The sequence below is a fragment of the Nothobranchius furzeri genome, chromosome 9 (assembly GCF_043380555.1).
Source record: "Nothobranchius furzeri strain GRZ-AD chromosome 9, NfurGRZ-RIMD1, whole genome shotgun sequence".
NCBI lineage: Eukaryota > Metazoa > Chordata > Actinopteri > Cyprinodontiformes > Nothobranchiidae > Nothobranchius > Nothobranchius furzeri.
The window spans coordinates 3,071,101-3,098,600 of NC_091749.1; the positions used below are offsets into that span (position 1 = coordinate 3,071,101).

At 46.5% G+C, this 27,500-nt stretch overlaps 1 protein-coding gene across 6 annotated transcripts in view; it reads left to right on the plus strand.

The window, feature by feature from the left end:
- The window catches only part of znf536 (zinc finger protein 536), a 271,438-nt gene that overhangs the window by 92,897 nt on the left and 151,041 nt on the right, over positions 1-27,500 (plus strand). For 5 of the 6 annotated variants that reach the window (XM_070554604.1, XM_070554602.1, XM_070554608.1 and 2 more), the window contains one exon: positions 1,048-1,143. The exons of the other annotated variant lie outside the window; for it this stretch is intronic. The gene's annotated coding sequence lies outside the window, so the exon portion shown is untranslated. The remainder of the gene's footprint in view (positions 1-1,047; positions 1,144-27,500) is intronic. 6 annotated transcript variants of the gene reach the window in all.

Below are 27,500 nucleotides of genomic sequence, written 5' to 3' on the forward strand. Positions count from 1 at the left end.
ATGGTTGCTCCACTGCCATGCCCCTGATTTTGACACGAAGCCCCTTTAACGGCGGAGCAGGCGAGGCCCTATCTCTTCCCCTAGCAGCCGTATGAATCAGTGACGACACAGATGGACTAGCGATAATCTATTTAGAGCGCCTCACAGCAAATATTGTTGAGCAGAGGATTAGACAGACCGTTATTTTAACTCCTGAAGACCCCTGAACCCGCTCGTCTGCCTCTCAGCTTGATGGTGAACGGCTGTTCCACATTCGACTCCTTCAGGAACAAAATAACTAGCATGTCTGCAGTAAAGTTTTGGGTTGGATGGTCGCTGCGAGCTGCTGGAGGAACAGACAAGCCCTGGTCCTGGCGTCTCTGCCGAGGCCAGGATGACGAGGCTCGGTCTTCAGAAAGGGCGGAGGAAGACCTTTAACTGAATCGTGTCTCCAGGGCATTAGTGTGTGTGTGTGTGTGTGTGTTAGACTAGTCTAGTAACACAAGGGGGGTTAATGGCAGTGCAGGGTCTCTGCCCCTTTCATGGTCGATGAGTCTCAATTTAGTGTGTGAGGAGGAGGAGGAGGAGAAGGAGGAGCTGGAGGAGGAGGAGAGGAGGAGTGCAAAAATGAAGTGGAGGTTGTCAGACGTGGCAACGGCTCGGAGGCCCTGATAAATATAAGCCCTTATTGATCGGTGGAAAATGAAAAATCCCCGAGTGGCGTGCAGTATTTAGCTTCTTGTCTGCCTCGCGTCAGCGGTGGCCTTGCCTTGGAGGGATAGATTTTCAGCTGTGCCTCCGGGCACCGCAGCGCGCCGGCTTTGATTTCATCTTTAACCTTTTTCAGCCACGTTCCCTTGACCTCTGAAGCAGCGCTTACTGAATTTGTTAGATTTCCATCTTGACATCGATCCTCCCCCACCACTTCATACTTGTCTTCCTTTCAACCCGTCACTGTCTCCTCCTTAGTGCTCCATCCCCTGTCCATTTTCCTCCCCCAGCTCTCAGGTCTATATTTCATCATCACCTCCTCTTCTAATACCTCCCCTCCCCTGCGTCTCCCTCTAGGTGGCCGTTCCAGTTAGCTCCACACAGCCAGGGGTGACGGAGAGAGGCCTCGTGATCTCAACAGGTTGTGCACCAGTATGCAGGTGGTGTATTAAGGTAAGTTAAGGGTCAGATTTATTCACTAATGTCATTTACCAGTTAGAGACACAAATGGGAACCAGAAGGAAAACTCAAGCCAGGTGAAAACAACAACAACAGGTGAATAAAAGAAAAACCTCAACTTCTTAAAGACCAAGTTCACAAAGAAACCTTTTTTTTTTACTTATCTTTGAAATCTGATCAGTCACTCTCAGTTTCACATGCAGGCTGAACATGAAAATAGTCTCCTACATCTATGTCCTGCAGCAGCTTCTGACCCCGACAGGTCACACTGTCACCTAACATTCACGGACTCAGCCATCTTGGCTCGTGACGAGGAAGGCTGTCTCTGGTTTAGGGTATAAGAAACAGCAGAGAACATCTTGGCTAGTAGAAGCTAACCGTTAGCATTAGCAACCCCACCCCATGGCAGGTCTCCTTCAGACTTGTGTTGTTTGTGGAGATAAAACATTAACACTGGAGAGCAAACAGTGGCAGTGGTACAAGCGTGTTGCTGTTATCCAATCAGAGGCAAGATGTCCAAATATCAGGAAATAAGACTCCAAATGTTAACATTTTCTGCTCCCCACTGATCTGGCTCGCTTCTAGTTCCTGAATCAGGTATACCAGAGACTGCTGCAGAAGTGCTGATAAAACGAGGGAACTTTAATAAACACATGAAATCACAGCATAGATGCAAATGGCCGAAAACATCTTGGGGGTGAGCGTTCATGAGCCTAGCAGCTTAATGTGCAGTGTCCAATGTAGGAAATATGTGGTTCTCAGGAGAACATCTTCAGACGACAGACCAAACAGCATCTTCTGACAGATGATCATCCATTCACTTTCATCTGCTTATCTGGGGTCAGGTCACGGGTGCAGCAGCCTAAGCAGAGGCTCAGACTTCCCTCCCCTCAGCCACTTGGGCCAGCCCCTCCAGGGAAATCCCAAGGCGTTCCCTGGCCAGCCGAGAGACATATTCCCTCCAGCGTTTCCTGGGTCGTCCTGTAGGTCTCCTTCCGGTTGGACGTGCCGGCAAAACCTCACAGGGGAGGCTTCCAGGAGGAATCCATACTGCATGTCCGAGCCACCTCAACTGGCTCCTCTTGATGTGGAGGAGCAGCAGATCTGCTCTGGGCCCCTCCCAGATGACCGAGCTTCTCACCCTCTCTCTAAGGGAGAGCCCAGCCACCTTGCGGAGAAAACTCATTTTGGCCGCTTGTGTCCACGATCTCGTTCTTTCGGTCACCACCCAAAGCTCGTGACCATAGGTGAGGGTAGGAACGTAGATCGACTGGTAAAGGGAGAGTTTTGTTCTGGCTCGGCTCTCTCTTCACCACGACAGACCGCTGCAACGCCCGCATCACTGCAGACGCAGCACCAATCCACCTATTGATCTCACGCTCCAGCTTTCCCTCACTCGTGAACAAGACCCCGAGATACTTAAACTCCTCCACTTGAGGCAGGACCTCATCCCTGACCCGGAGAAGGCATTCCACCCTTTTCTGACTCAAGAGCATGGTCTCAGATTTAGAGGAGCTGATTCTCATCCCAGCTGCTTCACACTCACATCAGGACCACATCTTCAAAAAGCACAGACCCGATCCCCAGGCCACCAAAACAGATCCCCTCAACACCTCGGCTGCACTAGAAATCCTGTCCATATAACTTATGAACAGAATCAGTAATAAAGGGCAGCCTTGGTGGACTCCAACTCTCACAGGGTTGGAGTCCACCAAGGCTGGTGTTTGTTTCGGAGGCAGCAATGCCAAATGCGAGAGCGGAGGTGTCGGCTTCCAGGATCCACCTAAGGGTAGGGCTGGTACGGTGTTCTATGGGCAGAACGACAACCACATTGCTCCTCCTGGATTCAGGGTTCAGTAATCCGCTGGACCCTCCTCTCCAGAACCCCTTGATGGACCTTGCCAGGGAGGCTGAGGAGTGTGATCTCCCTGTGGACCTCCTTTTTAAATAGGGGCACCACCACTCCAGTCTGCCAATCCAGTGGGACTATACCCACGCTTCACAACTCGCAGCGTTTATGGTTCATGCGGCTCGTCTCTGCGGTGAGCCAATATTCTCCCAAACTGTAGGGGGCAGCATGGAGCTCTACGGCATGCATCCAACACTACACCATAGTAGAAGTAGAAATCACTGTTTACAACACGGCATTCCAGCATTTTTAACAGCGTCCTGGTCTTTTCCGACAGTGCGAGCTATTTCTCTCCAAGAATTATTAACAACATGTTGATCACGGTGATCTCTGAGAGCCGAATCATACAAATGTCTGTATTTACGAACCTCTGCCATACTAGTTCTTGCCGGTCCGCCATGTTTTTCCGCGTCCGACCGTCCGCGTGGTTAGAAAATTGCCTAGGTGCGCGGCGCGGTAAGTTTGGGCCGTGCGGAGGCGCGGTGGAGGGGCGTGGTTGTTAAAATGACGCAAGTTTGCCGCGAGGAGCCGTGCGAACCTCGCGGACGCGTCAAGCATAAACCGAGCTTTAAGGAACTCTGGGCGGATCTCATCCGCCCTGGGGCCTGGCCTCCGACAAGCTTTTTGTTCACCTCAGTGACCTCAGCCCCAGAAAGTGGAGAGTCCAACCCGACGTCCCCAGATTCTACTTCCCCACTGGAAGAAGAAGCTTGTCTCTGACAAAGCAATCATCAGGTTGACATGTTTTCTAAAGCCATTTAGTCAAAGGTCTGTTTTCCTTACTAAAAAGAACAACGCCTTGTTTTGAGGCTGCTCAACCTTGTGCCCAAAGGAAAGAGGGTGAAAAGTTGACTCTCTAGTTACTCATCAGAACTTAGCAGAAGAAATTCCCAACTTGGTGTTTTTTTTTCCTAAACCCTGGTTGTTGTTTGCTTTTCACACTTTATGGATAAAAGAACAAGACACATATACACACAGTTAAATGCACACATACATTCACACATTCCAACTGTTCGTCATTCACCCACCATTTAGTCTTATCCCCAAAGGCACTGTCTTAAACCAAAGCACACACACACACACACACACACACAGTCACACAGCTACAGTACACTGCTGCTATGTGTGCAGACAGAACTTGTAACAATCTGGATTGTGATAATCTATGATAATCATCCACCACATGCCACCTAAAAACGCACATGGGTGGCATTCAACACCCACACTGGCACGTTGCTTCAGTGGCTCTCGTCTCCCTCTGCCGCTCTCCCCAATGTCACTACCTCCAGTGTCAATGTCACTCCTATGCCTCGTTTTATGTATGAGGACGCCTGCTCCGTAACCCAACATGAAACGGGCCAAAAAGGAACCAATCTTGAACAATTTATGTTTGGCATTAGTGTAACTGAATCCCAGTTATAAGGTGTGAGCATATAAATGTAAGTTAGGGATCCATGGAAACGCATATCTGTCCCACCGTTTTTATCCATCTCCTGAACAATGTCTGCCGTCTCTTTTTTATCCACCCCCTCCCCTCCTTTAGCTAGATGGATGATGAATTCCCAGCTACAGAGCCAGCAACAGCTGTTGGCAGACAGGCCTGATATGAGAATAGCAGCATAGGATGAACGGGCATTAAAAATTAATACGCTATTTAGCCTAGGTGTATTTTAGGTATTTGACATTTTCATGTCCGGGACAGACTAAATTTATTCATAGTAGAGAAAAAATAAAATAAAATAAAATAAAATAAAAAAGGAAGAGTAATGAGTGTATGGAGCGGCACCCGGGCGGGTGATGCACACTAAGTGAAGGCCATTCTGGTTTTATGGTCACGCTGTTTCACTTTGCTTCCCAGTGATCTGTGTGTGTGTGTGTGTGTGTGTGTGTGTGTGTGTGTGTGTGTGTGTGTGTGTGTGTGTGTGTGTCATAATGAAATTACCTGGAGAGCTCAAACACTGATCTGTAGAAATAAGCCAGCTCAGTTTATCGGGGATCATGGTGGTCACATGGTGATTTCTAACGATCTTAACAACATTGATAATAATTGTTCTATTTTCTCAGTATTTTGGTGCCTAAACAATGCATTGGAGCAGGAGCCTTCCTAAAAACACTTTAATTCGAATGTTTTGTTATTTAGTCGAACGGGTGCTTTGTTCACGTCCGTCCTTGTATAAAGGAAGGGGTTGATGTTTAGTTCCTCATCCACTTAGTTCTGACTTTTTCCTTCTGGTCTGGCTCCATCATGCTGCAGAAGACATTGTCCATGTTGGGAGGTTAAAGGAGTTCCTCTAGGAGGGTGTTTCGGTACCATTCTTTACTCATTGCTGCTCTGAGACTAATCTGAGAACAAGTGCATCTCTTTGGCTGGACCTCCCCATTCATTCCTCACTCACTTACCGCATCCACCAGAGGAAGAACTAAATAGACATGCATTCAGACATTTAAAGTCCCCCTCATCTATCATGGAATCCATTTGTAAATTTCTACTTGGTGCTATTTTTTTCTTTTCCTGTCTTACAGTTGCAGTCCAAACAGTGAATTCTGTGTGAATCACAGAAGGCGTACAGAACCAAAAGTATTAATGGAGAAAGTTATCACTTTGGCTTGAATAAAGGAATAATTTACAGCTTTATTTTAATTAATGTTCATGCTTTTGTCCACAACTCTCATCTAGCTGTAGTTAATGTTTTTGATTTTAGACGAAGGGGTCAGTTTCTGGCCTTTAAGACGCACATTTTCACAGCTGTGGCTACAACGTTGCTCATCACCATCAGTGTGTGTGTGTGTGTGTGTGTGTGTGTGTGTGTGTGTGTGTGTGTAGAGTGAAGTGCTGTGGAGTCCTCTGACTCAGAAAAGTGCTGAACAAGTGCAGGTTATTTATCATTCATCAGACATAGTAAATATGTGTTTCTCTTCACTAAGTAAAGGATTTGAACCATCTGCTGATGACAGAAAGTTAAAATTTGTCGTGTGGAATTGAGACGCTTGAAGGAAATTGGGGGAAAGCGACGAACAAACCCAGACTTCTAAGTATGACGTCATAAAGAGCTGTGGCTCAGATGCGGTGATTAAATGAAACTCTCCCACAGAAAGACAGAAGGTGAAAACAAGGTGAGAACATCACCAAACATGCTGCTACAGCAGCTAAACGACAACAAGCTACTGTGGAACAGGACAGTTGTAGATCTGTGCCCCGGGTGCCTGCAGGGTTAACACCAGACGGTTCGCCCTTGGATGTAATTTTGGGGGGGGTACAGGGGGGACATGTCCCCCCTACTTTTTCCAAAGTCAAGTTTTGACCCCTGCACATTTTACCATCCAAAAACAATATTACACTATATTAAATTGACACTGGTTTAGCTCTAGGACCAAGCAGAAAACAACCATTTGTGTTGAAGCCTGTTTCCCATTAGAGTATACTGTAAATACCCCCCCCCCCCCCACTTCTAAAGTGAAAATTACGTCCACGGGTCCGCCTTTGACGGTTGAACTGCTGATCACTAAGTTACCTTCTGAACAGGTGAGACCGTGTTGCTTTCTTAAAGGCCAGACATTAACCCTAAAATTTAACAAATTACCATTGATTAAAAAAGTGATAATACAAAAACTAATGAATGAACCAATGAAAAAAACCTTCCTCTCGTTTGTTTTCCTCATGTCTACTCGTCCTTTTCTGATTCCACTTTCACCTTCCTTCCTGCCGTCTTCTCTCCTTTTTCATTGCCTCCATTGCGCTTGGCAGGAACTTCCTGCAGCACCGCTGTACATACGCTGACTGTTATTACCTTGGGGAACGTTTAGCAGCTCTGTGTTTAACACCATAACCTCCGCTACATCAGGAGTGGCAACGGAGTAGAAAAACCCGGGAGGTGGAAACCAGAGACGGCTCGTGTTAGGCGAGCGTTCAACTGATCACCGCAATAAAGACGACAGGAGGGAACGAGAGGGAGAGAGCGTGTAACAAGTCTACTTTATTTCAACCCACTGGATGATCAGTGCTTCCTGGGGGGGGGGATTTCTTGCACTATCTCACTACAAAGTAAACAGAAATCAAAGCCCTTCATGCTTGGAGACAGAAGCACTATTTGAAAGAAGTTATCTTAACGATCCCCTTCATTTGGTCTCTTTTTATTCCTCCATGTGTCCCATTGATTCCACATAACTAGTGTTAAGTGAAACCGTTTCAGATACATCAGATGTACTAGACTTCCCGTCTGAGAGCTGGCTGCTGATTGGCTCCAAGGACAGACAAGTAGAACCGTCTCATAGTAACGGAGCGCGTTGAATGTTCATCCAACAAATTAAAAGTCTATTTGAACCATCAACTGAAGATCTTCTCTTGTAGAAGTTGATGCTTCACAGCACAGTGTCAGTGTCCAGGCTGCCTTTGAGGCTGAAGCCTCTTGGCAGTTGTCAGTCCCTGTCATTCAGATTCCACGAGCCACCTCTGACCAACACATTTAACCCATCGACCAGCCCTGCATCTATCCAACACCCCCCTGTGCATCACTCCAGGGCCCACATGAGTGTGACGGTCCAGATACATTCACACTTTCAGGCTAAAGAGTTTAGATGTATTTAAAGCACATTTTAAAGATGGGTATTTTTTAAATGCCCCCTCTGTGTTTTAAAATGGTGATAGTCCCACCTGTAATCTACAACCCGTATGAACATCAGACCACCACAGCGCCCACCTACATGCTGGTGCTCATGGACAGCAGAACACTGATCCACTGTAACACTGATGCAGTCACTACAACAGGGTAAATGATCTAACCTCTTAGCCACTTGTAGCTTGCACAATGAGGTTTGCATTCACAGACATTCACAGTGCTGTACTGTAAACATGTCCGTCCTGTATTCACCACTCTTATATGCTGTTGTGTACCAGTGGGCCTGGTGGGGTACTGAGTGGACGGGTGTCTTATCTGGGGAAACGTTTTCCTCTTACCCATCTGGAAGGTTCGACACGGGTTGGAGTGGGTTAGTGTGGACTGGTATGTTCCGGTGTAGGTCCACAAGATTTGCAAGCCGACCCTCCCCATTCCACGCCTAAAAGGTCGGTGGAAATGAGGCTTTTAGATCGTCTGATTGAGCGGTGAGCTCCCACCGTGGGACTAAAGTGGCCCTAGGGCTGTAAAGCTCATGAAGCACACTTCCCTCTGTTTCACCAAGATGCAATAATCATCAGCAATATTTCCACCAAGCGTGGTAGCACAAATGCCGCAAAATCCCCGCATCACCATTCCGTCACGGTGCTTTCATAAGACACACCATGGCGGATAGTTAGATTGACAGAACTCCCAGTGCTTTCCTGCGCTTGGGGGTCTTGCTGAAAGTGGGATAAGTGAAGTTTCCCTTCATAAGTCAACTGAAAGGATGCAGTTCCTGTTGTGACAGTCGTCTTCCTTGGACGGTAGATGTCTCTCTCCAGTTGTTTAAACTTAAACACTTTTTACAAGACACACCATGCCGGCAAATCGGCGTACTATTACTGCAACAGTGTGTCTTATAAACGCGCCATGCCGGCATGGAGTTGCACAACTTTTGCGGCATTTGTTCCGCCTCGCTTGGTAGTAGTATTGCGGTAATGGTCTGTCTTATAAATGGCGGTTACACCATGGAGCAACAGAGGGAGGCGTCATGATGGCGTGGGGAGTTAATGCAAATATACTGAAAGTGAAAGTAAACCGCCACGGAGTTGCAGCCATGTGGCAGCACTGTTTTGTAGAAACAGCTTTGTAGTTGCATTTATTCATCCTGCTGCAACATTCAGTCACAACCAGCGAGGAAGCGTGATGTGCCTGCCTTGTTTTACGTTTCTGGTCTATGTCAGTGGCAGTATCACAGCGCCACCTACAGGCCTGGCATAGTCTCAGCGTTTGATCTCATTTTGGAGTTTTTCTTGGGATTAGGATTTTTTTTTTTAAGGAAAGTGCAATTCAGCGTGGACAAAGCCTTAAGATGCTTGAGGCCAACAATCCTGCATGTTCTGGGTGTTTTTCTGCTATTACAGAGTCGATGGGTGATTATCAGGCTGCTGCAGAGCTAAAGCACATGCTGAATGGCTAATTCAGCAGGGAAACATCGGAATCATGCTGAATACTGAGTCCCAAGGACATGGACTGGCCACTGGGGACTTAACATGTGAATATTAAGATATTGGTCCAACACAGGGGTTAAATGTGTGGCCTTTCATGTTCTTCTACCAAACCATCTGTCTCTGTGGCCTAAACAAACAAACAAAAAGCAAAGGCTGGAAGGCCTTGGGGGAAGAACAGAAGAATTATCCAAGGCTTTGCAAGAGTAGTGGAACAAGTTGTCTAGATTTCAACGACCATCTTTCCTTTTGGCCTCTCTCAGCTTCCTGTCTGTGTTTCCTTATGAAATGTGGACGCCACAGAATGACCAGATGAAAATAAGACGTTGCTAATTTCCACAAACGACCTAATCAAAGTAACTTCTAGCATATTATCAACAAGAAGCCCCATCCCCCTCGTATTCTCCGTCCTTCCCCCCACCCCCACCCCTCCTCCTCCTTTGTGGCATTGCTCGCCTTCCTCGGCAAGTTTCCTGAATTAAACTGCCGGCTTCCTGTTCTTTTATATGCATGGCCACATCTGGGGAGCCCGCTCACAGGGCCCCGCCGCTTAATAACAATCACCTTCCCTTTCACTCGGCCCTGATTGTTTCTAATTCGCCCTGACAGATAGTAGCTGACAAGCCGCCCGCGCCTCCCTCCCTCCGTGACCCGAGCTCACTCAGCACACTTATAAGGCCTGTCATTTTTAATATTTGATTTTCACTTCGTAAAAAGTTATGTGTTTTAGAGCCGCCACAGACACCCCACCCCCAAAATCACATGATGAAATCACTATTTAACCAAGCCCACGTCCACTTGTTCCCCCCCCCCATCCTTTACCATCTCTCCATCGCTGCTTTCTCATCTTTCATTATTGTCTCTTTTCCCTTCCTCCCTCTCTGTTTTTATCACTTTCACCCTCTTCCATCTCTCTGTCTCCTTTCCTCGGGATTTTCACTGGCTTATAAAGACAAAGCCGATCGACACGTTGGCATGTTTTTAAAGATAGTTGTGCGTACGACACAATTACCACTTCCATCCATCATGAATGCATCCCACAGACTTGCAGTATTATTTGCTTTCCATTGATTCCCGTTAAAGAAATATGGAGCCATGAGAAATGCATATCAGGTAGGCTGATCATTAAATGAAAGGATGGATTCATCGACAGCTTGACGGATGACATTTTGCTGTGCGATCCATAAAGCCCTTCAATTAAAATACAATTTGGAGCTTAAGACAAAGAAAAGAGAGGCGAGGAGGGGGAGGCAGTAAAAGCATGGAAGCAGAGGATGATGGGAGATCTGCTGCGTGAGCCACAAAACAACATACTTTATCCATAAAGACTGACCAGATCTCTGATCTGTGCACCAACACCTCTGTTCTGCCTCTGCGTTCAGCCTTCTGTGACCAAACGCTGCCTAGCACACACACACACACACACACCCTCACCCTGCCTGCTAATACACACTTCCACGTCGGGACACTGAGGTGCCCGGGGCACACCCACACCGCCGTTCTCGTCTCTACCCGACGACAAAAACACAACTAATTGGAGTACCACTGCATGTTTTCACTAAAGGCACAATTTAATTACATTTGAGCTGGGAACGAGTATTTTGGGAACGTCTGTATGTTCATTCAAACAAATGGAGCGAATGAAAAGCAATATTTGTTTTGCTTTGATTAACAAACGGGCAGGGTAATTTGTCAAGGAGGGGGAAAGAGTGAGGGCAGAAAATCTGAGTTTAACCCCCAGCTTTCCAGTGGTGAACTGTTCTAACCCTGCCCACACACACACACACACACACACACACACACACACAGCGTTGTGCTCCTGGCTCCCTGACCTCCCTGTTCTTTCCTCATTTTGCTGATTCCTCTCCGTCTTTCATCCGCTCATCTGTCTCCCTGCAGTCGGCGCTGTGCGGCCCTCCTGTTCATAAATGGTTTATTAATAACTCAGTGAATAATGTAAAGAGTATTGTTTTCTTCAAGGTTGTATTAATAAACATGAATGAATTTATTTGTCTTCACCAAAGCGTGATTAACACACATTAATGTCTGGATATTGCTCACTTTGCCCTGCATCACCAAACACGCACCCCCCCCCCCACCCCCCACCCCCGTGCTGTCTCTGCCACCAAAAAGGGACCTATCAGTGTTAAATATTTATGGCATCATATTCATGGTTTTGTAAAGAAAATAACACGTTATTAATCCACTGATTAACAACTGATTAACCTTTTTTATTAAACACGTGATCCGTGCATCATCGACTCAGGATATGTCGACTGACTGCACTGCAGAATAATTATTTTTGTGTCTTTTCTAATTGCAAACTCGCATGGCTGAACTATATATATATGTATGTGTGTGTGTGTGTGTGTGTGTGTGTGTTTCTCTCGTGCCTTGACACTGGTACACACACACACACACACACTGACACGTGTTCACGCAACATAAAATGCACGTGGCTGAGATGACAGCGAAGGACGAGTGAGATGAGGACAATAAAACATGAAAAACAGAAACTGGCAGATTGGTTCGCTCGGAGGGAGAACGAGAGCAGAGCCCAAATTTAGACGCAGACCTCCATAAAACAATGGGGTTTAATTCACATATCCGTTTATTCTGCAGTCACTGGCATAGGGTGGGAAAGTGGAGGGAAAACACAGCTGAAGGACAAAACATTCCCTCGTTTTTGCCTCTGCTCATCTCGGAGCTATTGTCTGGGTATTTTTAGTTCTCGTCAACCAAGAGACAATTATGTTTTCCTACTGGGTGTAGAGGAGCTGACCCCACAGACACACACACACACATCTGTAGGCCAGAGCCACCCTGTGTGTGAATGTCCTCGTTTCATCTAGGAGCTGCATCTGCACAGCTGAAACATTGCTGTTGTTTCTTTAGTTTCATACATATCATGTCATTGCTTTGTCCTGTCTCAGTGAAATGTTCTATTAACAGTGATGAGACACCTGGGCTCACCCAGTCCAGGCCCGAGGACCGCCATCCTGCTACGTTTAGCTGCTTCCACCAGAGTTAAAGGACCAAGAGAGTGTCGGGCTTCTGCAGGATGCAGCAGGGTACAGAGGTGATGCAACCATTAGAGTCAGGTGTGTTGGAACAGGATGGAGCTGATGGCCTCTGCTGCAGAGGAACCAGCAGAACCAGAGAACAAGCAGATTTACCAACTAGTAGAAGTTCTTCTTACGTTGTTTTTCAGTGACGTGCCTTTGTGTGATCATCTGTTCTACATCAACTCAGTGTTTTATAGTGATGCACACTTAGAGAGATGCTATATTTGATACCTTCAGGAGCTTTTCTGTGACCCACATTCACCAGAACGAGCTCCTCGTGTTCTCCTGTTCGGACCCAGTGTTCGGGTTGAGCTTTGTTCCATAATCAAGTATTTAAACTTCATTTTTCTGACCATCTTAAGTGTAACCAGCTTGTGTGTTTCACTCCTGATTCTGTTGCTTACTTCCTGCTTGTTTCCATTCGTTTGTTTTTAAAAATTCTACTTTGTGAAATCACATGAAGGCGTTTTACTGACAAACAGAACAACTCTCATAGTCCGCTTCTTCCCCTGCTGCGCCTGACACCGGTGGTGTTCAGGCTCAGCTCTGTGCTGGGTCCTGGTCCTCTTCCATTAAACTGGGATGGATCACGTCTCGCCCACAGCCGTCCCTCCGCTCTAGCTCTGCTCCATCTCCCGTTTCGTCTCTATCCGTCGCTGTCATTAAAACGAATCAGTCCGATCCCAAAATATGCAGACGGACATATGGCTTGGCCCAGTTTCTTAGAAGTGCCAAGTTCAGTTTCTGGTCACTCCATGAAAAAGGATTTGTGGGAGTGTGTGTCTTCCTCCATTTACATGTCAGGTTTCAGGCCCCTTTGGGAGCTCGGGGGTATTTATAGTGTGAAACACACGTGTGTGCAATTCACACTGATTAAAGACGTGGTAAAGGTGTTGAATCCTATTGCCCCAGCCACCGGTGAAGCCTTCTGTCCGTGTCGTCTTTACGGAAACACAAAGCGAGGGGAAGGTGCGTGAGCCTTAAGCCTCTTACGAGTCGTTTCCACGCAGCGCAGACGCAACGCCGTCAGGGAACGGTTTAGCCATGCTGTGGGCCTTCCTTAATTACTGGCTGAGCAGATACGACTGTGCTCCAGCTGCACGAAGTGCTGGGTCAGTGGTGCCCTTTGGGATTAGCTGTACACCACGTATTTAGTCAGGAAGAGAGGCTGAAGAGCATGTGTCGAGAGCTGAAAGCTTCAGGAGTGTGTGGGACAAAAGAATGATTTACAGAGGGCGTACATTCCACGTATTTAATAATATATTCTTCCACATTAACTCGCTCCACGTTTAGGTCTTGTTTGAATTTACTTATTGACTAGCATCATAGCCACATGCTGGGCTTCTTAACCAAATCAGAACTGGGTCCAGGGCGGCTTTAACTGGTGTTGAGAACCAGTCTGGTTTTCCACTGTCGTTGGCCAAACCCAGAGGGTTCGGTTCAGCTGGCGGACTCTCCTGCTGCTGTGTTCAGACCTTTGGAGGATCGTGGAGGTTTGTGTCAGTGTTCCACCGAGCAGGTGTCTTTATTATCACCTGTCTGTTTTGTAAACACTGTTTTAAACAACAGTCGGTGTTTGTGAACACTTGTTCAGTCAGGATTTGTAAAAGCCAACAGAGCTGCACAGTCAGGATCTATAAACACTGCTGGTGACACCAAAACCAGCCCAGTGGCCTAGTGGTAGAGTCCCCCCTGAGACCGGGAGGTAAGAGCTCAATTCCCGGTCGGGTCGTACCAAAGACTTGGTAAAAATGGGACCCAGTGCCTCCCTGCTTGACACTCAGCATTAAGGGGTTGGATTGGGGGGTTAAACCACCAAATGGTTCCCGAGCGCGGCTGGGTCTGCAGCTCACCGCTCCCCCAGGGGACGGGTCCAACTATGTGTGTGACTGTGACAGCTGAGGCAGCTCCCTAAACTGGTTCGACCTACTTTAACTACATGAATGGTGACTAAAAATCAAACAGGAAGGTGAAACAAACTTGTGCTTTTGAACACGGAGCTCTCACGGTTTTTATTGGTTGTTGCTCTCCTTTTTCTGGCTCATTAAAGACTCGGTGTTATTGACAACGTTCAACACTTCTACATGTTAGTGGAAGACTGGTGCCCAGACCGGGACAGTACACGGTACAGTCAGAGGTAGATCGGGAGCTCCAGCCCCTCTCTGGCTTAGCTCACCTTAAATACAACAGCTTCGGGAGTGGAACGTGTTGCAGGTGTACGAAACGTGCACCCCCTGTTTTAAATGACACCTCCTGTCTGAGAGCACAGAGAACAGAGAGAGCAGGTGAACAAACACGTCTGCTTCCGAGAGCGCGGTGGTCCGTCACTCTGCTGAGAGCGCATTAGATTAGTCACAGAACAAACAGAGACGCGTCGAGTGCAGTCAAAACACTCCAAACGAACGCAGGTTTGGGTAGGAGGAAGACATTTTTGCCTCCCTGTCACCAGCTGCAGTCTGGACGCACCACCACAGGAGTTTTGGTGACAGCCCAGTGAGGGCTGCTTTGTTTTGCTAAGTTGTCTCCATTCCCTTTAATGAGCCATTATGGTTGTGTTTTGTCTCAGTCGTGTTTGGTGGCTGGCTGACTTTCTGAAATGACGAGACAGAGAGGAACGGGTAGCGGGTGGTGGGGATCCGAGGGTGGGGGTGGAAGACATTAAACCACCCTGCAGAGTTTCAGGAGAGGGAGGCTGTTTAACACGGGCGTACGTGCAAAGGCATGGGAAGTAAATAAAACACAGTTTTACCAATTTACTGATTTTTTTTTCACAATTGATCATTTTTAAAAGCCAGATGTGTGTCCAGGTTTACCTCAGACTTCCTCGGTGTGAAACTGGAGCAGGTAGAGTTGGCGACACCCCTCAAAACCTCCAAATCAAAGCTGAACTCTTGAGGCCAAATGCCAAACTGTCTTGCTTTTCTCTCATCTGATCGCCTGGAGATGTGACGAGCGTCTTCTCCGCACACATGTGGTAAACTGTAACCGAGTGGGATGGGAAGTGATGGGGTGCTGAAGAGGGGGAGATGAGAGAAGTTGGGTGGCTAAGCAGACGCTGTGACAACCCACCTGTCAGCAGGTACTCAGTGTAATTGGTAAACGAGGGCTGCAGGATAGCAGTAGGGCCCCTTGTCTGCTTCGTCTTCGGCTCGGCTCTGTTTGAGGAGTTTTTGAGATCGCCCGGCTGTTGTTGTTTGCTTCAGAGGAGCCAGAAGAGAAGACACACTTGTAAATGTGACTTACTGAGCCGCTAAGCCCGGACGTGGATAGCCATGCCTTTACGTTTCACTGTGAAATCTCAAGGAACACATGTATTTTTCATCCTGTCAGACTTTTTCTTCTCTGTCAGAGCCAATTCCAGCCATCGGGCTCTGTTTGCCCTCTAATGAAACATATTCATCTTCATCGCACTCTCTCGTGGCTCTCCAACTCACTTTACAGCATAGTCAATTAAACCCTTAGGGGCCACTCTGTGCGTAAAAGGATATATAATGCTTTGACATTTCAGTGAGTCCACATTAGGCACACCCATAGAGCATTTGGGTTGGATGGGAAGGAGTCATAGTCGAGCCTAGAGGTAGATGAAAGCCTGGCAGAGGGATTGGGTCTCTTGTAAGCTAGTTAGCTCTTTGGATTCAGTTACTTATGCTGATGTAAGAGAGCAATTGTAAGCTGATACTCAATCTCTTGGTGACCCCTACACTGGCTTTCGTTCTCACATTAGACCACGTAAAGTCGTATATAATGTAACAATAGACTAATAAATAACTAATATGGACATAACTCAATGGAAGAGTGTATTAGTGTTGTGGATTAGACTTCCTAAATGTTCACAACCCAAGTTCTCTTCTCTCTCGTCTAGATGTGTGTTTGCTCGGTGAGTCGGTCCGTCTTACCCGTCCACACTGTCTCCACAACCGCTAGAGTCAACCATGGGAAGATAATGCGGCCATTGCTGTACGCTAGCGCGTGTCTCCGAGCTAGTAGCTAACCCCACATCTCACTGGCATGAAGCAGCTCAACAGGGCCAGCTTTTGCTTTAGGCAGGGCAGCAACCGCTCTGAGACTCGGGGGCTGCTGTCTTCACTGGGGGGAGTTCAAACTCGTACTTCATATCCGTTATGTAGGGACGGCACATTGCCCAGCAAAAGGGATTTTCCATTCACCACGAAGCGTGTTTCTGTGGAAAAGATACAAACAGTTCACTGGTGGGGAAGATCCGTCCACAGCCGACAGGACTGAGTAGCTAACACCGAACCTGAGAGCAGAACAAAACAACAACACGACCAACTCCCAGTATCGCCATCTGTGCTGAATTCACCACGTCACGTCAGACCACCTCGAGCAAATGTATAGATCACTACTTTTGATTTTACTGAGCCTTCCTTTTAGGTCAACACGCCACCATTAGGCGTTTGGTTCACGTTCCTTAGTGCAGCATCATGGATTATTGATCAGTTCAGTCAGACGGGAGTCATGACTCACATTTAGTTTGTTTGCATTCAAAATAATGTTAAAGTTTACTGAATCATTAGCAGAACGTTACACCCGAGCAGTTCCAACAACTATTATCATTATTAGTGACGGTGGCACAGGGGTTAAGCGCTCGCCCCGTAATCGGGAGGCTGCAGGTTCGAGCCCCGCTCAGTCTGTCGCTGTCGTTGTGTCCTTGAGCAAGACACTTAACCCCCCTTGCCTGCTGGTTGGTGGTCGGAGGGGCCGGTGGTGCCTATGCTCGGCAGCTCTGTCAGCGCGCCCCAGAGCAGCTGCGGCTACATCGTAGCTCATCACCACCAGTGTGTGAATGTGTGTGTGAATGGGTGAATGACTGATTGTGTTGTAAAGCGCCTTGGGGGGTTCCAGGACTCTAGAAGGTGCTACAGTATATCAAATACAGGCCATTTGATTGTTATTATTATTAGGCCCGAGCAGCGAAAGCGCTGCGAAGGCCTCTTGTTTTTGCTCTGATTATTAGGCCCGAGCAGTGAAGCTGCGAAGGCCTATTGTATCTGCTCCGTTTATTATTATTATTTATTATTATTATTATTATTTTTTTTCTTCCGCGTCTTTGGGTGGCCTTTAGGGGGTCTTAGCATATCCAAAAACTCACCAAATTCTGGCCCAATATAGAAAGTGCGTGAAATTTACGTATTTCACTGGCGATATGAAAGTTCATAAAAAAGTGGCTGAACAGCGCCCTCTAGAAAGTGAAAAAAACCCCTCTCCATAAAGCTTAGTTTATCGTACAGTTATGAAATTTGGTTTACTTGTAGTACTCAACAGTCCGCACAGAAAAGTCTCTTGCAACCATGATCAATATCAAACAGGAAGTCGGCCATTTTGGGTTGAAATGGAGATTTTTAGCCGTTTTGGCCATTTCTAGGGTCTACATTTGGTTGAACAGTTTGGTCATTTTTCGCACGATTGTCTCAAAAATAGTGTACTATCGAACAGAAGCGATGGACGGTTCAAATGAGAAAATAAAATTGACTTTTCGTAAATACTGAAGGGGCGGGGCCAGACCTCAAAGTTCGAGCACTCGCCAAAAAAATTCAAATTGCTATAATTTCATAAATGAAAGAATTAGAGTTAAAGTAACTTTCTATGGATAATTGTCATCGCCCCCCGAAGACAAATGAATGGTCGATTGATGATGTCACACAAGCCCCGCCCCCTCAGGACTTAAAAGGTCAAGTTTTACTGGGAAATTTTCCAAAATTCGCCCTTTCGAATAATCAGCCCAAATTTGTAGCAGTTAACTGAAGAGAAGGTGCCGTTGCTTGGCGTCACTTTATGGGTGTTTTCTGCAGAAGGCGGGGCAGTGGCGGCGCGGCGAAGTCAGGAGTACCGCTTAGGCCTTACGTTTGCCTCCCATTTCGTCATTTCTAGAGATATCGCCACGACACTTCTTGGGAGACATCCTAGTCCGGCCCCCAAAAGAATCTGATGTGAACATCTGGTGGGCGTGGCCTATTTTCTGAAATAGCGCCCCCTAGGACCATTAAAACTGTCAGCCCCAAGCCATGCTTTGACTGAGGAGTATGAGATTTGGTACACTAATGTGGTGTCTCAGGACCTACAAAAATGTCTCTTGGAGCCAAGTGCAAAGTCGCACAGGAAGTCGGCCATTTTGGTCCAAGTACTCGATTTAGTGGTTTTTGCACACGTTGTTTGGAGAGCGATGCTCCATCACCCTTTTCACCAATCACCTTCAAACATCTGCAATACACTCTTAAGACATAGAAGAAAAAATTCAACCGTCGGATTTTAAATAAGTATAAAGGTGTGGGCGTGGCTAAGCCTCAAACTTTGACTTGTCGCCACGCCACTCTTTTTTTCACAGCTCCCTATTGGACTCCTTTTACTCAATCACCAGCAATCACTGGCACATAGCAGCAGACAAGTTGAGGTCACTTGGTGTATAGTACTGGCAGGTTTCGAATAAAGGCGGGGCTTTGGGAGCATGGCGAAATTCGCCATCACGCCATGGAAATACGTTTGTCTCTCATTTCTTCAATCATTGTGACATCGCCACACAATTTCTGATGAGTGATCCTACTCTGACCCCTAATAGAAAAGGACAGCTGAAGTTTGTGGGCGTGGCCTATTTTCTGAAATAGCGCCCCCTATGACCATTAAAACTGTCAGCCCCAAGCCATGCTTTGACTGAGGAACACGAAATTTGGCACACTAATGTGGTGTCTCAGGACCTACAAAAAAGTCTCTTGGAGCTAAGTGCAAAGTCGCACAGGAAGTCGGCCATTTTGGTCCAAGTACTCGATTTAGTGGTTTTCGCACACATTGTTTGGAGAGTGTTGCACCATCGCCCTTTTCACCAATCGCCTTCAAACTTCTGCTACATACTCTTAAGACAAAGGGGGAAAAATTCAACCATCGGATTTCAAATAAGTATAAAGGTGTGGGCGTGGCTAAGCCTCAAACTTTGACCTTTCGCCATTACATTCCTTGACTTAACAACTCCCATGTGCATGATCAGATCTATATCAAACTGTGTCTGTGTGATCATTGACCACAACTCAAGACAATGACAATGTGGACAGCTGACATCACCTAAGCCCCGCCCCCTGACTACAGGAAGTCGATTTTTTCATGGTGAAATGCCCATATTTGTCCCCTCTAATTTAGTGAACATGACACTAAGGTCATGCACTGTCTTCATGATGTTGTAATGACCATTCAGATCTGCTAGCTTTTCAGAAAGGGAGGGGATTTGATGCCATGGCGAATTCTGGCGTGACGCTGTGACCTTACGTTTGACTGTAACTTCCACAAACAGCCTCCGATTTGCCCGAGACTGAACATCACATCACCAGTGTGGTAAAGATAGAGTATCTCCTAGTGGTGAGACGTGTAATGGTGGGCTCAGAGGGGATGCTGAGTCAGGGTGAGGTGTGGACGAGGAGGCCGTTCACGGTTTCTGGTGTCGGGTTGGTTGACTTTCTGTTCTGCCAGACGTGCCCTGGTGCCCCCGGCTGCCGGACAGGATGGAGAAGCGCGGAGCTGGGTTTGGAGAGGGTCGGGGATGGAGGGTAGGGGGTGCGGAAGGAGGGCGAGCAGCTTCGCTGCGAGGGCCGAACGACGCTGCTTGCAGCTTTAATTAGGCCCGAGCAGCGAAAGCGCTGCGAAGGCCTCTTGTTTTTGCTCTGATTATTATTATTTTTTGTTATTCCGTGCCCCCTTTGAACAGCTTTTTGGGGACCTTAACATACCCCAAAACTCACAATATTTTGCACACTTGTCAGGCCTGGTGAAAAATTTGATATTTTAAAGGTCCCAAAAAAATCGCAAAGAAAATGGCTGAACAGCGCCCCCTACAAAGTGAAAAAAACCCCTCTCCATAAAGCTTAGTTTATCGTACAGTTATGAAATTTGGTACACTTGTAGTACTCAACAGTCCGCACAGAAAAGTCTCTTGCAACCATGGTCAATATCAAACAGGAAGTCGGCCATTTTGGGTTGAAATGGCGATTTTTTGCCGTTTTTGCCGTTTTTAGGGTCCGTTTCTGATTGGATTGCTCGATCATTTTTCGCACGATCGTCTCAAAAATTGTGTAAAATTGCTCAGAAGGGATGGGCGAACAAAATGAGATAAGGATTCTGAGTTTTCGTATATGTTGAAGGGGCGGAGCCAGGCCTCGAAGTTTGACTACTCGCCAAAAATATTTAAATTGCTATAACTTCATAACTGAATGGAATAGAGTTACCAAACTTTCTGTGGTCATTCGTCATCCACCCACAAAGTAAATTGAAAGGTCGGATGATGACATCACACAAGCCCCGCCCCCTCAGGACCAAAAAGATCAAGTTTTACTGTGAAAGGTCCCAAATTGCCCCATTTCACTTAATCACCACAAATTTGTAGCTGGTAACTCAAGACAAGTGGGGGTTGCTTGGCGTCACTTTATGGGAGTTTTCGGCAGAGGGCGGGGCTGTGGTGGCGCGGCGAATTCAGGCGTACCGCCTTGGCCTTACGTTTGCCTCCCATTTCGTCATTTCCAAAGATATCGTCACGAAACTTCTTGTGAGTGATCCTAGTCCGGCCCCCCAAAAGATCTGATGTGAACATCTGGTGGGCGTGGCCTATTTTCTGAAATAGCGCCCCCTAGGACCATTAAAACTATTAGCCCCAAGCCATGCTTTGACTGAGGATTACGAAATTTGGTACACTAATGTGGTGTCTCAGGACCTACAAAAAAGTCTCTTGGAGTCAAGTTCAAAGTCGCACAGGAAGTCGGCCATTTTGGATCAAGTACGCGATTTAGTGGTTTTCGCACACGTTGTTTGGAGAGTGATGCTCCGTCGCCCTTTTCACCAATCTCCTTCAAACTTCTGCTATATACCCTTAAGACATAGGGGAAAAAATTTAACCGTCGGATTTTTCAAAAGTTGAAAGGTGTGGGCGTGGCTAAGCCTCAAACTTTGACCTGTCGCCACGCTACTCTTTTTTTCACAGCTCCCTACTGGACTCCTTTTACCCAATCACCAGGATTCTGTGGCAAACAGCAGTAGACAAGTTGAGGTTACTTGGTCTCCAGTACTGGCAGGTTTTGAAAAAAGGCGGGGCTTTGGGACCATGGCGAAAATCGCCATCACGCCATGGAAATACGTTTGTCTCTCATTTCTTCAGTTATCGTGATATTGCTACGAAACTTCTGGTGAGTGATCCTAGTCTGAGCTCCAAGAGAAATAGACAGCTGAATTTTGTGGGCGTGGCCTATGTTTTGAAATAGCGCCCCCTAGGACCATTTAAACTATTAGCCCCAAGCCATGCTTTGACTGAGGATTACGAAATTTGGTACACTAATGTGGTGTCTCAGGACCTACAAAAAAGTCTCTTGGAGTCAAGTTCAAAGTCGCACAGGAAGTCGGCCATTTTGGATCAAGTACGCGATTTAGTGGTTTTCGCACACGTTGTTTGGAGAGTGATGCTCCGTCGCCCTTTTCACCAATCTCCTTCAAACTTCTGCTATATACCCTTAAGACATAGGGGAAAAAATTTAACCGTCGGATTTTTCAAAAGTTGAAAGGTGTGGGCGTGGCTAAGCCTCAAACTTTGACCTGTCGCCACGCTACTCTTTTTTTCACAGCTCCCTACTGGACTCCTTTTACCCAATCACCAGGATTCTGTGGCAAACAGCAGTAGACAAGTTGAGGTTACTTGGTCTCCAGTACTGGCAGGTTTTGAAAAAAGGCGGGGCTTTGGGACCATGGCGAAAATCGCCATCACGCCATGGAAATACGTTTGTCTCATTTCTTCAGTTATCGTGATATTGCTACGAAACTTCTGGTGAGTGATCCTAGTCTGAGCTCCAAGAGAAATAGACAGCTGAAGTTTGTGGGCGTGGCCTATATTCTTAAATAGCGCCCCCTAGAGCCATTAAAACTTTCAGCCCCAAGCCATGCTTTGACTGAGGATTACGAAATTTGGTACACTAATGTGGGGTCTCAGGACCTACAAAAAAGTCTCTTGGAGCCAAGCGTAAAGTCGCACAGGAAGTCGGCCATTTTGGTGCAAGTACGTGATTTAGTGGTTTTCGCACACATTGTTTGGAGAGTGATGCTCCGTCGCCCTTTTCACCAATCACCTTCAAACTTCTGCAATACACTCTTAAGACATAGGGGAAAAAATTCAACCGTCGGATTTTTCAAAAGTTGAAAGGTGTGGGCGTGGCTAAGCCTCAAACGTTGACCTTTCGCCATTACTTTACTTGACTTAATAACTCCCATGTGCATGATCAGATCTTTTTCGAACTTTGTCTGTGTGATCATTGACCATATCTGTAAACAATGACAATGTGGACAGCTGACATCACCTAAGCCCCGCCCCCTGACTACAGGAATTTATTTTTTATGCTGAAATGCCCATATTTGTCCCCTCTAATTTAGTCAACATGACCCTAAGGTCATGCACTGTCTTCATGATGCTGTAATGACCATTCAGATCTGATAGCTTTCCAGAAAGGGAGGGGCTTTGATGCCATGGCGAATTCTGGCGTAACGCCGTAATCTTAATATTCAATTTAATGGTGAGCTCAGAGGGGATGCTGAGTCAGGGTGAGGTGCAGACTAGGAGGCCATTCGCGGTTTCTGGTGTCGGGGTGGTTGACGTTTCTGTTCTGTCAGACGTGCACTGGTGCGACGGCAGACCGGAGCGGCGCGGAGCTGCGAGGGCCGAACGACGCTGCTTGCAGCTTTAATTATTATTATTTTTTGTTATTCCGTGCCCCCTTTGAACAGCTTTTTGGGGACCTTAACATACCCCAAAACTCACAATATTTTGCACACTTGTCAGGCCTGGTGAAAAATTTGATATTTTAAAGGTCCCAAAAAAATCGCAAAGAAAATGGCTGAACAGCGCCCCCTACAAAGTGAAAAAAAACCCTCTCCATAAAGCTTAGTTTATCGTACAGTTATGAAATTTGGTACACTTGTAGTACTCAACAGTCCGCACAGAAAAGTCTCTTGCAACCATGGTCAATATCAAACAGGAAGTCGGCCATTTTGGGTTGAAATGGCAATTTTTTGCCGTTTTTGCCGTTTTTAGGGTCCGTCTCTGATTGGATTGCTCGATCATTTTTCGCACGATCGTCTCAAAAATTGTGTAAAATTGCTCAGAAGGGATGGGCGAACAAAATGAGATAAGGATTCTGAGTTTTCGTATATGTTGAAGGGGCGGAGCCAGGCCTCAAAGTTTGACTACTCGCCAAAAAAATTTAAATTGCTATAACTTCATAATTGAATGGAATAGAGTTACCAAACTTTCTGTGGTCATTTGTCATCGACCCACAAAGTAAATTGAATGGTCGGTTGATGACATCACACAAGCCCCGCCCCCTCAGGACCAAAAAGGTCAAGTTTTACTGTGAAAGATCCCAAATTGCCCCATTTCACTTAATCACCACAAATTTGGAGCTGGTAATTCAAGGCAAGTGGGGGTTGCTTGGCGTCACTTTATGGGAGTTTTCGGCAGAGGGCGGGGCTGTGGCGGCGCGGCGAAGTAAGGCGTACCGCCGTGGCCTTACGTTTGCCTCCCATTTCTTTATTTCTAAAGATGTCGTCACGAAACTTCTTGTGAGTGATCCTAGTCTGGCCCCCCAAAAAATCTGACGTGAACATCTGGTGGGCGTGGCCAATTTTCTGAAATAGCGCCCCCTAGGACCATTAAAACTGTCAGCCCCAAGCCATGCTTTGACTGAGGATTACGAAATTTGGTACACTAATGTGGTGTCTCAGGACCTACAAAAAAGTCTCTTGGAGCCAAGTGCAAAGTCGCACAGGAAGTCGGCCATTTTGGTCCAAGTGCGCGATTTAGTGGTTTTCACACACGTTGTTTGGAGAGTGATACTCCGTCGCCCTTTTCACCAATCACTTTCAAACTTCTGCTATATAGTCTTAAGACATAGAGGAAAAAATTCAACCGTCGGATTTTAAATAAGTATAAAGGTGTGGGCGTGGCTAAGCCTCAAACTTTGACCTTTCGCCACGCCACTCTTTTTTTCACAGCTCCTTATTGGACTCCTTTTACCCAATCACCAGGAATCTCTGGTAAATAGCAGCAGGCAAGTTGAGGTCACTTGGTCTCCAGTACTGGAAGGTTTTGAAAAAAGGCGGGGCTTTGGGAGCATGGCGAAATTCGCCATCACGCCATGGATATACGTTTGCCTCTCATTTCTTCATTTATCGTGATATCACCTCGACCATTGTTGTGAGTGATCCTAGTCTGACCCCCAATAGAAAAGGTCAGCTTAAGTTTGTGGGCGTGGCCTATTTTCTGTATTAGCGCCCCCTAGGACCATTAAAACTGTCAGCCCCAAGCCATGCTTTGACTGAGGATTACGAAATTTGGTACAATAATGTGGTGTCTCAGGACCTACAAAAAAGTATCTTGGAGCCAAGTGCAAAGTCGCACAGGAAGTCGGCCATTTTGGTCCAAGTGCGCGATTTAGTGGTTTTCACACACGTTGTTTGGAGAGTGATGCTCCGTCGCCCTTTTCACCAATCGCCTTCGAGCTTCTGCTATATACTCTTAAGACATAGAGGAAAAAATTCAACCGTCGGATTTTAAATAAGTATAAAGGTGTGGGTGTGGCTAAGCCTCAAACTTTGACCTTTCGCCACGCCACTCTTTTTTTCACAGCTCCCTATTGGACTCCTTTTACCCAATCACCTGGAATCTCTGGTAAATAGCAGCTGACAAGTTGAGGTCACTTGGTCTACAGTACTGGCAGGTTTTGAAAAAAGGCGAGGCTTTGGGAGCATGGCGAAATTCGCCATCACGTCATGGCAATACGTTTGCCTCTCATTTCTTCAATTATCGTGACATCGCCACAAAATGTCTGGTGAGTGATCCTAGTCTAACCCCCAATAGAAATGGGCATCTGAGATTTGTGGGCGTGGCCTATATTCTGAAATAGCGCCCCCTAGGACCATTAAAACTGTCAGCCCCAAGACAAGGTTTGACTGAGGATTACGAAAATTGGTACACTCATGTAGGGTCTCTGGCCCTACAAAAAAGTCTCTTGGAGCCAAGCGCAATTTCGCACAGGAGGTCGGCCATTTTGGTCCAAGTACTCGATTTAGTGGTTTTCGCACACGTTGTTTGGACATTGATGGCCCGTTGCCCTTTACACCGATCACCTTCAAACTTATGCTATGTACTTTTAAGTCAAAGGGGAAAAAATTCAACCGTCGGATTTTAAATAAGTATAAAGGTGTGGGCGTGGCTAAGCCTCAAACTTTGACCTTTCGCCATGACATTACTTGACTTAATAACTCCCATGTGCATGATCAGATCTAATTCAAACTTTGTCTGTGTGATCACTGACCACATCTCAAGACAAAGACAATGTGGACAGCTGACATCACCTAAGCCCCGCCCCCTGACAACAGGAAGTCTATTGTTTTATGGTGAAATGCCCATGTTTGTCCCCTCTAATTTAATGAAAATGACACTCAGGTCATACAGTGTCTTCATGATGTTTTAAAGACCATTCAGATCTGATAGCTTTCCAGAAAGGGAGGGGCTTTGATGTCATGGTGAATGCTGGCGTGACGCCATGACCTTACATTTGACTGTAACTTCCACAAACGGCCTCCGATTTGCCCGAAACTGAATATGGCAATGAACAATCATGCCCTTTAGCCAATGAGGCACAAACGGTTGGTGAATGTTATATAATGTCACCAAAGCTGACCTCAATGGGACTTTTCTGTAGTTGGTCACAGCGCCACCTAGATAACGTTATCCTTCGATAACTTTAAAAAACATGGTCAGAATAGCATTAAAGTTGGTCACTGTCATCACACCACCAGTGTGGTAAAGATAGAGGATTCCCTAGTGGTGAGACATAAAATATAATGGTGGGCTCAAAGGGGATGCTGAGTCAGGGTGAGTTGCGGACAAGGTGGCCGTTAGCAGTTTCTGGTGTTGGGGTGGTCGACGTTTGTGTTCTGCGGACGTGCCCTGGTGCCCCGGGCTGCCGGCCAGGCCGGAGCGGCGCGGAGCTGCGAGGGCCGAACGACGCTGCTTGCAGCTTTAATTATTATTATTATTATTATTATTATTAGTAGTAGTAGTAGTAGTAATACATTTAAATAAATACATACTTTCATCAATAACTCCCTCTTGATTTTTAAAGGAAAATTATTCTAATAAACATAATTCATCTCAACTTCATTGTGATTTTTGCGAAATATCAAATAAACATTTTTTGTTTGAAAGTTTTTGAAAAATAAAAAATAAGCTAAAAAAACTGCAAACGACTACTAGTTGTAAAGATTCCCACCTCCAACCACAACCCTTCTTCTTGTGGAGGAAAATGTTTCCCAGTGAGCAGGAAGACTTGGTGGTTTATGAAACCATTCATTCAGCTTGTTTCCTGGTTCTGGTAAACTCCACCGCTGGCGTCTGAGAACATGACGTTCCCCCGTCAGACATTCACTCGTTATCATGACCTGGTCAGACGAATGATCCCAGGGAGCTTGGTCTACGTTCATGGACGTAATTTTCACTTTAGAAGTGGAGGGGACGGGTGTGTGTGTGTGTGTGGGGGGGGGTATCTTTACAGTATGTTCTAATGGGAAACAGGCTTCAACACAAACGGTTGTTTTCTGCTTGGTCCTAGAGCTCAACCAGTGTCACTTTAATATAGCGTAATGTTGTTTTTGGATGGCAAAAAGTGCAGGGGTCAAAACTTGACTTTGGAAAAAGTGGGGGGGACATGTCCCCCCTGTCCCCCCCCCAAAATTACGTCCATGTCTACGTTTAGCATTCAGTCCCACGGCTCCAGATGGGCTTGCTGTGGATTGTTGTTCCAGGGTTTCAAGTCAAAACTCCAGAGGAAAGTTTGGGGATTTCTTCTGATAACTCGGGCCGCGGTTGTTGAACTCAGTAATAATGTGTTTCTTCAGTGATGCCGCTGATGGCTCAAGCTTGTAATTCACGGCAAACCATCTTAACTTGTACTGAAAGAAGCGTAATGCGGAGAGTAAGGGTGTAGATTGTTTTATGAAGGGTTGTACGTGATCTCTGTGTGTGTGTGTGTGTGTGTGTGTGTGTGTGTGTGTGTGTGTGTGTGTGTGTGTGTGTGTGGGCATACCAAACTGCCCAGGCACCACCATACAGAACAACAGAGCTTGCCCTCCTTTGTCTCTGGCGGTTCTTTGGGGGATATTTGGCTCCACATGTGACCCGTTGCATTCCAGATCGGTGTTTTCGTTTGGCGGTGACGGACCACGGTTCAAGCAAAAGTTT